The sequence below is a fragment of the Periplaneta americana genome, chromosome 5 (assembly GCF_040183065.1).
Source record: "Periplaneta americana isolate PAMFEO1 chromosome 5, P.americana_PAMFEO1_priV1, whole genome shotgun sequence".
Taxonomy (NCBI): Eukaryota; Metazoa; Arthropoda; class Insecta; order Blattodea; family Blattidae; genus Periplaneta; species Periplaneta americana.
In genome coordinates, this window is record NC_091121.1 from 74,052,316 (window position 1) to 74,066,530 (window position 14,215).

The window sequence follows — 14,215 nt, forward strand, 5'->3', positions numbered from 1 at the left end:
GATTCCCGGTCGGGGCAAGTCACCTGGTTGAGGCTTTTTCCGGGGTTTTCCCTCAACACAATATGAGCAAATGCTGGGTAACTTTCGGTGCTGGACCCCGGACTCATTTCACCGGCATTATCACCTTCATCTCATTCTGACGCTAAATAACCTAAGATGTTGATAAAGCGTCGTAAAATAACCTAATAAAATAAAAAGAAATCATTCTGTTCTGAATGCTGTAGCCTACGTCTCTGCCTGCCGCATTTTCTTCATTGTTGATTCTACAGTAGTTTTCTTTATCATATGCCAAGAGTTTGGAGGAAGAGAGAGAGAGAGAGCACTGTATAATAATAATAATAATAATGATGTTACTGTACGTTTACATTAAACACTATATTACATAAGAATCTTGAAGTTTTCCAAGGTAAAGGTCAGAAACAAGCGAGGTTGGCAGAGGAAGCGTGGTCTCGCAGCAAATGGAATCTGTGCCCTACTGTACGTCTGTCGTATAGAATAGCGTCCGTGTCTTCTTTCCCTTCGCAAGCAATAAAAGGTTGTCCATTACCCGAACGGGCAGCTGTGCAATCCGGGGAAAAGCCAACGCACCGTGCGTCAAGAGAAAATAAAGATTGTTTTTAGACATCAGACGGAAAAGAAGAAATGTACTGTGGAAATAGCCGCCGCCAGGAAAGGGAGGCACCCCGACGAGGGAAATTTATGAGGTGATGTGCATCACTGCAACACCGACATACATACACACCTCCATTTTGATATGGCGGAGGTGACGTCTCAATGAAGAAAGTAAAAAGAATGAAGGATTCAATAATGCTAAGACAAGAAATTGAATTTACTGCACTTAAGTCGGATCATAAATCCGCATGGTTTATGGAGAGCAACTTCTCGTCTCACAAAAATGCAGAATGAAACGTTCGTAAATAATTGCTTTCAATTTCAAATCATGGTTTCATTACTCCTGTTCCGCACATTAAAAGTAAAATTCAGGACGTAGTGACAGAAATATGACAGTAAATCCTGCATTCCAAAATTTATATTCATAATAAAACAAAGACAGAAGGAATATTAGAAGATCTGAAATGAGGTGATTGCTCTCTTTAAGTTAGAATGGAACAGGCAAGCGCCTAAACCGAGGAATGGAGATGACAGTGACAGTGACAGTATAAGTATAGGGTAAACGTTGGTAAAATTGTAATATGAGTAATATTGTGATACTTATTTTTTAGAATTTATTACAATTTTACTGAGCAGGAAGATCGGTTTTTGGGTCAACGTATTAAGGGGACGTTCGTGGACAAATTGCTGCACAAAACCCATCCTTCTCTCGCTCAGTAAAATTGTAATAAATTCTCAAAAAGAAGTATCACAATATTACTCGAATCACAATAATACCAACCTTTATCCTATATAGGTTTTACAGTTTTAACTTGCCAATATTAATTGATTTATTTAGTCCTTTCGTGGGTTTAGACTGACTTGTATCCATCATGTGTTTTGTCTGCGACTTCATATTTTGTTTTTTTGTTTTTTGTTTTTTTTTTTCTGTGAGAATGCCTTAATCTTCCAGTGTACTATAAGAATTTTATCTTTCGCTATATTTCGTAACTAGGAATTTTCGCATATATATATTTCCAACATTTTCCACATTGCAGTGATTTACCATTCGTTCCAACCGGGCACAACTTTGGCGAGTGCGCTACTTCGTCGGACAGATGGCAGGCCTGTCGCGGGGAGACATGATGATAGATGAGAATTGGTGATTGGTAAGGAATCGGGTCATGGCCCTAGAATTTGGTACTTTCCCAGCATTTGCCTGGAAGGACTTTGAAAACCACGAAAAAGCTAAGTCAGGATAGCCGGCCCTTGGGTTCGAACCCCGAAAGAATGAAAGGTGGAAATGATAACCACTATATCACCGTACTTGGTGATAATTACTTGACGGAGTAAAATAAACTTTCGTGTCAGTTGTTTTCCATTTTTCTTGAGAAAACAATTTCTGGTTTTTATTTTAGTGAAAATTATGTACGAAATTAATTGTAACATCATGCATATTAAGAAAATATACTCAATTTATAAGGTTATATAGTTTATCCATGATTTTATTAAGGCAAAAAACAAATGTCGCGATAAATCCTAGAAGAAACAATAGGCAGACCTATGTGTTCTAAACTGATATATTATAAATTGAGTAATTTTGGGAGGGGATTGGAGGGTTCACAATGCTTTGACCTTGGTGGGAAGAACTACTAAAATACAGTAGATTGAAACTCGACATGTGTAATTCTGTACTCAATAAATATCGTATTAAATTGCCAATTACTGAGATATAGGTTCCGGTCCTGCGATTGAGGACATAGTTCTCAATGGACATGTGCTTAGCGATAGGTTTTGTTTGCTAATGTTGGGTACATCCTCTTTTCGACTCTCCCTCTCTCGAATTTTCAGTGGGACGAAGAATCCCGGGTGAGAGATGTACTGTAGATAATATACTTATGCGCTCACATCAGTGCCGCCGATATTACGTTTCAAGGATGGTAAACGCTTATGTTAAAGGTATCTTTCTCTCAAGCTCTCCTCTTGCCATTGTCTTAATTCAACGTTCTTCATTGCGTTATTTCGAATATCTACGAGAGGATATTTTTAGTTGGTGAACTAACCGATTGCAGTGTAGGATGGTCTTACTTGGTATGAAGACGGCTTGTGAGTTCTATCCAATCTTATGTCGTTTAAGTAAATATGTTGCAAGAAAGACGTATTAATATGCATATTTACAATGTTATATGCGCAACGAATTCTTAATAGATGAAGACAATGTTGAGGCATTTTTTTTATTGGAATAGGTAGGCCTACTCTTTCCATTCCATTAGTTCACCGTTTCTGCATAGTTCGTAGTCATCTTTATTAACGGTGCTGGGACGAATATTTATCATTAAATGCCGCTGCACGTACAACCCGAAAACTAACTTGTGTGCCACTGTTTCATAACCGCACTTTGCTGACGTCGTGACGCATTTCACGTATCTCTCTCTTGCACTGTGAGGGAGGACTAGATCATGAAGAGTATAGTAGATGGCAACCGCCGAGATGAGGGAGGACAGTTCGGAGAAGAAAACCGGAAAAGTAGGGAAATCCATTATACGATTGAGACGTGTGAGAGAGGACAGATAAAAGGATAAAGAAGCCGGAGTGAAGCTGCCACACAGTCTGTCTGCGATAAGGTGGTTGACATGGATGCAGAGGTAAACAGTTCTTTCGTCTCTCCTGGTGTATGGAAAGGGAGATTAAATTACTTTGAAATGTCATACTCTCTTCTCTGTTAAGATCGTTATTTTTTAAGTAAACGTATTTCGATACTTCGCTCTGTCAGCAAAAAAGCTTATCTACAGATCAATCTGTTAATTGACGACTATTCTCAACGAGAACCTCATTGTACCTCTTCGTAATATCAGGAAAATGTTGATATAGTTCTGCTGGACAAAGCTGTTCTGGATAAAACTTATTCTAAATGCTTCATTTTTCCAGGATAGATGTAAGGAAAATTCTGTGAGAATTTGTTCGACATAAGTTACACTATAACTTCTATTAATGGACGGAACATAGTGAAAGGTTAATCGAAATAAAGGATAATTCATATTATAAATTTTAATGGATTCAAATCTATCTGGCACAATTTAAGATGATTGAAAGAGGCGGTTTCTTTTTTTCTGCACTTTCCCGCAACTAATTTTCTTTTTACATCTATTCTGAGTTTGCTAATTAGTAATAAATATTCGAGCAAGGGGATGTAAAGTAAAATCTTACAATAATCCAAGGGGAGTGAAAGTATTTAAACTTGACACAGAAACGAACGAAATTTATGCATTCAGCGAAATTATGGTGATCGTGGTAGGCACGATTCAGAAAGTAAGAAAGCGCATTTAAGCCATTACTGTATACCACTTTAAAAAACGTTGTCTTTTTGGTGACGGATAATCCTCAGAACGGTGAATTTAGGGACGGATAATCGAGCTATTATGGAACAGGTTTTCTTGAAATACTTCCGTTTCTCTTTACTGAGCTTGATCTCTGAAAGTTCATGTGACATAGTGAACATTTCTATTGTAGGAAGTTTTCTCCAACTACTTATGTTTTTTTTTTTTTTTTTTTGCAATTATGATTATACTATTTGTTCATTACTGCAGAATCATCGTCACATCTTCCATAAGTAAAGTAATAAGTAATTGTGGCTCCACAGCCCAAGGCAGACCAATCGACTGCTCGCCTAACGCCTACATGCGTCAGCAGAGGTGAACGATCATCCAGTCAGAACGGGGGTAACGTGTGGTTTGCACGATATCTCCAGCCGTTATAGCTTGTTCTCAAAACAGGATTTCATTGCCTATTGTAATTCCCCAAATTCATTAGAATGCTGGGTGGACACATCCCATGTACTGGCCGAAATTTCATGAGAAACTTGCCAAACGAAACGCTTCCTATATACTCGTAAATGTTGTTCATAATCTCCTTTTTTAATTCATAGTTTTCTGCTCATGGGGAGGTCTTTCACTGCAAACCCAGCATTTCCCAATCTTTCCTATTTTCTGTCTTTCTCTAGTCTCCGCATATGATCCATATATCTTAATGCTGTATATCATCTGATATCTTCTTCTGCCCCGAACTTTTTTCCCGATACCTTCCAGTGCATCTTTCAGCAGACAGTTCCTTGTCAGCTAATGACCCAACCAATTCTTTTTTCTCTTCCTAATCAGTTTCAGCATCATTCTTCCTTCACCCACTCTTTCCAAAACGGCTTCATTTTTTCTTCTGTCTGTCCACTTCACACGCTCCATTCTTCTCCATATCCACATTTCAAATATGCCTACTTCTAGTCGCTTCTCTTCACTTCGTCATAATGTCCATATTTCTGCCCCATACAATGCTACACTCCACACAGAGCACTTCGCTGGTCTCTTCGTTAGTTTTTCTTGCAGATATCTGCAAAGATACTCCGTTTTATATTAAAGTCTTCCTTCGCCATAGCTTTTCTTCTTTTGACTTCCTGGCAATAGGTCATGTTGCTGCTTATATTACACCTCAAGAATTTAAAGCTGTCCACTTGGCCTACTGGCTCATTTGGAATTCGCACGTTTACCTTCTTTATTTTTCTTTCGATAATCATGGTCTTCGTTTTGTTTGGTATTTACTTTCATCCCATACTGCTCACAGCTATCATTTAGCTCCAGTAGAATATCCCTTAGTATCGTCTCCTCTTATGCTAACAACGCCATATCATCAGCAAATCTTATGCATTTTATTCTTCTTCCTCCTACTGTTACCCCTTCCATGTTCTGTAAACTTTTCTTCATTAAATCCTCCCAAGTATATGTTCAACAGGGTAGGTGATCATCCCTAAAAGTTTGTAAAAAGTGACAGAATTATCCGATACATTTCATTTTCTTTGCCATGCTGCTATTGGTAGTTCTGTTAATAGTTCTTTTCTTGAACTATTCGAAAGTCTTAATTAAATGAAATCATTTGTGCACCCAAATAAGGACTCTAGTTTTATGGATTTCACACAATTCCAAAGTTTCGACATTTTACTTCATTTACACATTGCACGGTTTAAGTAGATACATGTAATTCATTTTTCAGAAATTTACGTAGAATAACTGTTGGTATATTGTAATTATTCCTAATCTTATTTTCTATTTACGAAACTCAGTAATTAAAAGTGGTTCACTCATGTGTAATAGGTCTAATCCTCTCTTAGTTGAGCTAGTGACTATAACTAGCTGAACTTCTTGTGATGTGGAAGCCTTAAGACACTGATAAAATTCGAAAAGTGAAAATAATTTTGCACAATGTCGGAAAACAATGTTTCGTTATCAATGTTGCTCAAAATTTGTATTTCCGTGAAAACTTCGAAATCGATTTTTTCTGCAGGATCACAACACTTTCTATCGCCTATTACTTATAACGAGAAAGTAAAGCATATTAATATTAAAGGCATGTCATTCTCGTTTATGAGCTTATTTCCTTAAGAGCCCCTCCAAAACTAAAAGCCACTTCGAGTTTAATACAAGATCATTTTATTTTACTTAGGAGTAACCTGCGTCAGCCCTCCATTGCAGACAACGATGATGATAAGGATGATTGATGGTGATAAATAAACATCCGCTTCCCGCAAGGAGTCGGGAGGAAATGAAGCCTCCATTCTCAATCCATCATTTACCACTGTAATATAGAATGGAACGTATATTTAGTGTCTAGCAAACCCAAGAAATAATTCCACAGAAATCTGTGGTGTAACTTAAGCAATTTCGTGGAGATTTCACTTATGGAGTCAGATGTGAGTCATTACGAGAAAAATGGTATTTAATTAATTCAACGCGACCCAATATAAGGGAGGATATAATTCTGATATAATTATTCTTATACATAGGGTGAAGGTTGGCAATATTGTGATGCTAATAATATTATGATAGTACTTTTTGAAAATTTTTTACAATTTTACTGAGCGAGAGAAGGGCCGATTTTATGTAGAAACTTGTCCACGAACATTCTCTTAATACGTTGACGCAAAAAACCGATCTTCGTCTCGCAGAGTAAAATTGTAAAAAATTCTCAAAAAAAAACTATCATAATATTATTAGTATCACAATATTACCAACCTTTACACTATATTTATATTCATATATATACATTCGTACAAAATAGACTTTAATCTTTGTACAGAGAAAATGTTATAGATATGGAATACCATTCTGTTTTTTTTTTTTTTTCGAAACCTACATGTTATGAATACTGAACGTAAAGTATCTTCCTGTTTATTGCTGAAAGTCCCTCTGAATGGTACACCGGACTTAGAAGTTCGTAATATGTTATAAAATGTTGGAAAAAGAAATAATTTTCTCAAAATCTAACATATTTCCTTCATAAAAATGAGGTACAAATATGGAATACTATTAACATATACAAGATTAACAAAATTGCAAAGTCAAAATGACAGAACAACCATTCAGCATCTTCATTAGAAGGTGTTTTCCCAACCATAATACTGAATCCAGATGAATCATCTCCACGTCTTTTCTCGAACTTGCTTTATGGCTTCTTGCATTGGCTTTTGATTCCACTGTTTTCTAAGTTTGTTGGAAGGTGAGGTTTTCCCTCCTCCTACAGGTTCAAACACTAGTAACGAAACAGAAAAGTAGTGTATAAATATGGAATACTAATAATACTAGTATTTCATATTTGTGACACACAGATGTTGTAAGCTCTTATTTGTAACACTTTCTCTATAAAATAAAATAAAATAAAATGTGTCATCCGTGCATAATTTTAGGCTATATGAAAATACAGTGTCGTATTCTCTCGGCGTTAAAGAAACTGACTTTCAACTATAGATGAAAAAACCACACGTGAGAGAGAGAGAGAGAGAGCAATTGATGACAATAAGGTAAAAAAATATACAATTTCGTCAAAGTACTTAATTTTAAGTAATTTGTATATATCTTTTTTCTGATTCTCAAGGAACACTTGGACGAAATCCGATATATAGTTATAAGATACAGCTGTTGTGCAATGGCTGCTACGCGTCTGGAGTAATCGTTCTGAATTTTGGATTTTCACACTACTGGGTCGGCTGTCCAATATATACTGTCCGGAAAAACGCTGTTATAAAAATATTTACAGATTCTGATTAATACAAAGAGAGCACTCTCATACATTGATATATATTAAAAGTGTGTGTGTGTGTGTGCGCGCGCGCGTGTGTGTGTAATGCCTACCCACTTCACTTAACGTGATTTGGGTTCCACATACTGCGGATAGATGTCAGGACTGTGACCCATTTTCAAGTTGCACACCATTTCGGCAGGCCACATTATGCATGATATGTATCTGTGAAGAGTTATGTCGTGTACTAGGGTGAGTGTATGTGTAAGTGTATTGTAGGGAATGGATGAGGATGATGGTGAAGGTGAGGAAGGGAGAAGGAGAAACCCGGTGCCGGCACGTAGCTTACTTCTGTCGAATAGCACCAAGAGGCCGCCAGGCTTAACGTCCCTATCCGAGAGACGAATCACTATCAACAGTGACATATACCCTCTCTTCATATGCACTATACACATGAAAAACAAGGATGCACATAGTGATAATAGTGTTGACATACAATAATAGCTCGTTTATTCGGACTAAAAGGGACCGAAAGTCATCCGGATTAACAAAAATCTACATAATTCGGAAATTAAGGGAATAAATACACTGCAATACAAATTATATACTGCTTACTATTTGTTTTCACATTAACAAATTACAAAAATATTTTAGATATTTAAATACCAAAATACATGGGGTGAGATCAAGGAGTTGGCCAGGAATAGAGTCAGATGGAGAAGCTTTCTGAGAGCCCTATGTTCCACGCAGGAATGTTGGGAATATTGATTGATTGATTGATTGGACTGGAATACCAAAATACAGTAACTAGCAATGTTATTTTGTGGCAGATGTGTACGAATTTATTTAACAAAAAATAAAATATTATTGTGTATTGCCAGTTCGAATCAATGAGCATCGGATAAACGAGGTTCTGCTCTATTCATTTTGTTATTAATGCGAGTGTCTTTTAGTAAAACATATCTACAGGTTGCATGTCCTCTCTTCAACTGTGTTCCATACAATAGCGATTGCTCAAGGAGAACTTGTTCAAATTTGCGATGCCGTTTCGCAAATAGTTAATGTCTCTTAAAAATAGTAGAAAACAATTTTAATTGAAAAAAGAATTAAACTGACTCATTGTCCTGCTTTTAAATTTAGATCGTCAACCTGCTGTTACGATATACGGATCAGAAATGCCGTTGCAAGGGATTAAGGCCACGCTGTACACACAGCAAATGATTCATGGCACAAGCATTCAGTGTTGACACATAAGTACCATGGATCATATGTCAACGCTTCCTTTGTAATTTGCAACTAGTAAAGCCCGGAGCGAAGGGATGCATCGTTAAACAGTACAAATGCAGCATCATGTGCCGAATACACATGAAAGCAAATCGTGTTCTAGTCTCTTTAAACGACCGACTCTAATCCACCTCATAAGTGACACTAATAGCCATCAGCCGTCACCTACAGCACTTTGAAGTTACAACTTAATTGCCCTCCTCCATGTTTTTCAGGCAGGAATAAACTGTTTAATGTTTGGAAGACTTGCAGCTAAAGATCTAGACTTGTCCATCTGCTTCCACTGAGCTATGACATCTGAGAAAATTAGCAGTATGGCTGATGTGTAGGAGAGAGCATTTCAAATATAAATCTTAAACTACTGTAGATATTTTGTATGTTGTAAAACATTTTAGATGAACCGGAAGCAACTCTCAGATTATCTCCTATAAATATACATGTAAAGTAATTATCACTACATCCACCACCACCACCACCCCCACACCACCATCATTATCATCACTTTCCAGATTTAGATTTTGTGGCCTGTTCCAACTTCAAGAGAGTGTATTTTCCCGTCTTCGTTCGGGTCGTCTTAGCCTATAGATCTCTTTCCTGTGGCTCGATAGTTCAGTAAGATCTGAGACAACCTTGTTTCTTCCATTCTTTATAGATAGTCACACCAGGGAGATTTTTTCTGCTGCACTATTTAATTCATATCATAAGGCATTTTCGCGTAACTCTAGGTTTCTTTTCCATCTACCCAAGTATATCCACCTAATGGTGTTAAGAATTTCATTCGTGCTAATTCTATTTTAATTAAATTGTTTATTGCCAAGCGTGTCCTGGAACTTGATATTTCCAACGTTTCGGAACTACATACAAGTTCCATAATCAGGATAAAAGGTAAGACCAAAGAGGTTACGCCAGGCTAATCCGGACGACTGAGTACAGTCACAGTGAAAGTCGAAAAACTCGTATGTTTTTGTTCAGTTTTCATAAGCATGTGTTGAAACCAGGGTACCCATTGGAATGGAATGGATTGGAATTTAACTGAGGGGGGCACGGATGGCCCAGCACTGCGACCTGTTGAGATCTATTGCGCTAACCCTCGATATGGATTGAGTTGCGTGCCACAGATCCCCTACGCGCATCAACCCTAACAACATGACTCCCTTAACGACCGGTCCATACAGCCGACATAAATCCATATATCATTCCTGCTTCAGCAACTTCCCCCAAGGCCCCCCTGTCGGTCCGAGGCGAAACTCCTACCCCGAGTAGGTCCGCCTCAGGTGCTCGTTGCAGAAGCCATCCAACGTCGCTTAACTACATTCCACGGAGACCGGTCGAGAGAGCTAGCAGCTTCGGGAGGCCGCCTATAGAGTGATCTGAAAAACCAGAAATGGGATGATGAGGAAAGGATGATGGGGGAGGAAAGGAAGTGGCGAAGATGAGTGGGGTTCCAATCGCCTGATAAAGTTACCTGATATTCATTCATAGGAGTGAGGGAAAACCCCGAAAAAACCTCACCCAGGCAACTCGTCCTGATCGGAAATCGAACCCGGGAAGGGTACCCATTACTTTATAAAATGTGAATTGCTATCACTTATGGCTTGATTCTTTAAAGTCCTTCTTATATGTAGTTCCATATATTTTAAAATTATTGAAGCTTACAAAATGTCATAATCCAGAATAAATGATACTTTGTACCACAAATAGTTAAAATCAGATACTTGTTCGATTCCTTCTCCATTTATTATTATTTTTGATCGAATGAGATTCCTTCCTTTTAAAAACCGTAATTTTGGTTTACTTTGTAGGGATTTTTAAGTTATATTCCAATATTAGTTGTCCTAATTTGTGTATTTCTTTCTAGAGGCAAGCCGTCGTCATTTTCACTAAAAGTCATTTGATCCTCAGCAGATAGGATTCTTTTCAGATCTATATTGTTAATATAATAATATAATTGCTTTAAAATTTCCATTACTTCATGGATTTCTAACATCCTAAAATTAACTTGTGTTTTAATATTACTAACCTTTTCATTGGTAACAACTTTCAGCCTAAAAATTATTAAATAAAGAGAATGATAAATGTAAATTGATTGTTTGGTTATGATTGGTTTCCATAATCGAGCACATAACAACAAAGTTATTGAATAATTTCAAGGGAAAAATTGTTCTTGGGCCGGGTATCGAACGCGGGTCCCTTCGCTTAGCGCAGGAATGCTCTACCGACTGAGTTACTCCAGGAATCATACATGACATCGTCACAATGTTTCCCTTTATATCCACACAACTCAAATGGGCTGACAAGACGCCAGCAACCCAACTTTGAGTGCACACAATTTTTCCCTTGAAATTATTCAAGCCTGCTTTACAGGGAGCTTCTACCTGAAAGTCAGATTTACATGCAAAGTTATTGACTTCCTTTGAGTGGTACGAATTGATTTCTATGAAGGATAACACTGGTTTAGGGAGCGGTGACCCTGCCAACATGATCCCCATTCCCTTTTGGTCCGGAGGGTAGTACCTGGAAAGGGCATGTGTCCAAGGTTACATCATTTCGTGCCCGGTATCACAAGAGCAAAGCCTTCAGCAGCTTCCAGAATTGGTAAAAGCGGAAGAGACAACTCTTCTTTGGGTATAATACAGACGATGACAGTGATGGATGGCCATATGACACAAATACATGATGCAGGCTTTACTTTTGCTCCGAAAGGAAAGCATATTGTGTGTTTAGATGTTATGCATTTATTCTGGAAGCTACATAGAGCGTATTTTCTATAAATAAAGACATATTTAACGTGAGACAACTGGATTACCAAGGTTTTCGTTGATATCACGTTTTAGCCATGTGATTTTTTTGTATATCGTCGTTGTTTTTATGAAACCTATGTGACAGTACAAAAAATAATTTTTCAGGAGGAAGAAAAAATTAATGGAATATCAATAGGCCTACACTGATCCTCGGTGATGTTATTTCTGTTTATCATATTCACTAACGTTTTCTACCGAATTATTCATATTGTTATGTACGCCCATTAATTTTAATTAATTTTTTCTTCCTCCGGAAAAATTATTTTCAATACTGTCACTTAGAAGGTTTCATAAAAACAACAACGATAGCCTATGTTTATTTCCTGTAATATTAACACTATATCTCTTCCTACGCAATATAAATAATTTCAAAACGGAATTCCATTACTTTATTATGCAATACCTGAAGATTTAGACGTCAGCTTCATTTCCTGGGATTTCCTATGATTATTTGGGCCATGGAATATTCGTTATTTAAAAAGTAAGTTGTATTTCCTAGAAAGACGACATAGTGCATTATTTTACCATTATATTTTTCAGTTAATAGAAATGGCTTGAATTAAGAATATTTAATTTAGTTATGGCAGAGGAAAAGGGAATGTCGAGAAAATCAATTCCAATACTGGCTTTATCCACATCTTATAAATCCAGTAGAACTCGCAGAGATTTGAACCTGGTCATCGGCATAGAACGCCTGAAGTAGTGTAATTGAAGGAATGATGATACTGTATCTTATTTTCTTATATAATGCTTGCATGCAAAATCTCAAGTCCTCACTTAGTTGATGTACACCCTTGAACTTCAAATTTTCAAGTGCGTCAATGGAGTTCAGCTCCTTGAAATGGCGTTCACAGCTTATATAGGTCATCATATTCATTGGCCAATACCCTTCTGCATTCTGAAGAGTGTTCTTAGAAAGTGTGCAGCCAAGAGAAATGAAATGATTTGCTCGGTTATCTGCAGTGAGGTGAAACTCGCGGCACTTTTTGTTTGTAATTTCAATCGTTTGTATGTTAAATGGCCGGGAACGGGCTAATACCATCCTCGAGGGTCTCCTACTCATATATTTCCTTTTTTATTTCTGACTCAACGATGAGCAAACATCTCTATAAAGTTGACCCAGATTCATCCGTCGAAAGAAAAATACATAATCATCAATTGAGCTCAAGATGGAAAGGTCACTTCGCCACAAAAAAAAAATGGTAGTTTTTTTAATAAGGATTTAGGTAAAAGGAAAAGGAATCCAGTTTTCTGCTAACACAGACTGGTTTCGGAGATCGTATTTTGACACTAATGTCAGACTTCTAGTTAACAATGTAACTAAATAGGCCTAAATAAAACTGGAAAGTTTTTCATTCCTCACTTCGGGCTTATAAATAACATCCAAATAGTTACTATCTTTTCGTCTAATTGCTATGTAACATTCAACTAAATGTAACAAGCTAATAGTCACCGGCGTAGCTCAGTCGACTAAGGCGCTTGCCTGCCGATCCGGGGTTCGAGTCCCGCTTGGGCCGATTACCTGGTTCGATTTTTTCCGAAGTTTTCCCCAACCGTAAGGCAAATGTCGGGTAATCTATGGCGAATCCTTGGCCTCATCTCGCCAAATATCATCTCGCTATCACCATTCTCATAGACGCTAAATAACCTCGTAGTTGGTACAGCGTCGTTAAATAAACAAGTAAAAAAACAAGATAATAGATTACAACTATCTCATATCAATCTTATAGGTATATGGATCATATGCGGAGACAAAGAGGAAGGCAGAAAATAAGAAAGATAGGAGAATGGTAGGTTTGCAGTGAAAGACCTGTCCTTGGGCAGAACACTATGAATGAATGAATCTTATAGGTAAGAATCTAACTAAATAAAATAAAGTAAAAGGTTGTAAGCGTATAATATGAACCTCTCCCGTAAAAATGACACTGAATACAAATAGCTGGAAGATTATGGATTTATTTCAGTGTCTTGCGTTGCAGTGAAACCAAAGAAATGAAACCATAAAGTTAAGAATTTCTCATTATTTAGGCAACCTGAACGTAATAATTTAAAGAAGCTACCTAGTTATAAATTTACAAGTCTGTTTTCTCTCTAATATCCACTTTTGGCGTATTTTGACACCGCCTTTGCACAGAAGCTATTGTTTTATTCTGGGGCCCGTATACTGATGTTTTCCTACATCATTTTTCCTCTTCTTGATTTCATGCTCTGTCGCGGATTTTTTACAATTTCATTTATTTTGTTACAAGGGAATATCAGTAAGAAAGATTACCACGTCGTAGAAAAAGCCTCATCCTTTCAAAATAACCAGATATTTCCCTTCCACCCTCATTGTAAATCACTGTCTGGAACTTAAAAAATATATATATGTCGCTTGTATGTAATTTTCTTTCTTATTTGTTGCAAATGAAGGATAGAATGTTGTATTGTTCCTAAATGTATGGATGGTAAATAATAATGTACGTTATACACAACGACAT

General features: G+C 37.1%; 2 protein-coding genes across 3 annotated transcripts in view; one reads left to right on the forward strand and one right to left on the reverse strand.

The window, feature by feature from the left end:
* Window positions 1–14,215, forward strand: part of MED20 (Mediator complex subunit 20) — a 635,350-nt gene that overhangs the window by 191,020 nt on the left and 430,115 nt on the right. The window lies entirely within an intron of this gene.
* Window positions 1–14,215, reverse strand: part of LOC138699829 (facilitated trehalose transporter Tret1-like) — a 397,270-nt gene that overhangs the window by 177,329 nt on the left and 205,726 nt on the right. The window lies entirely within an intron of this gene.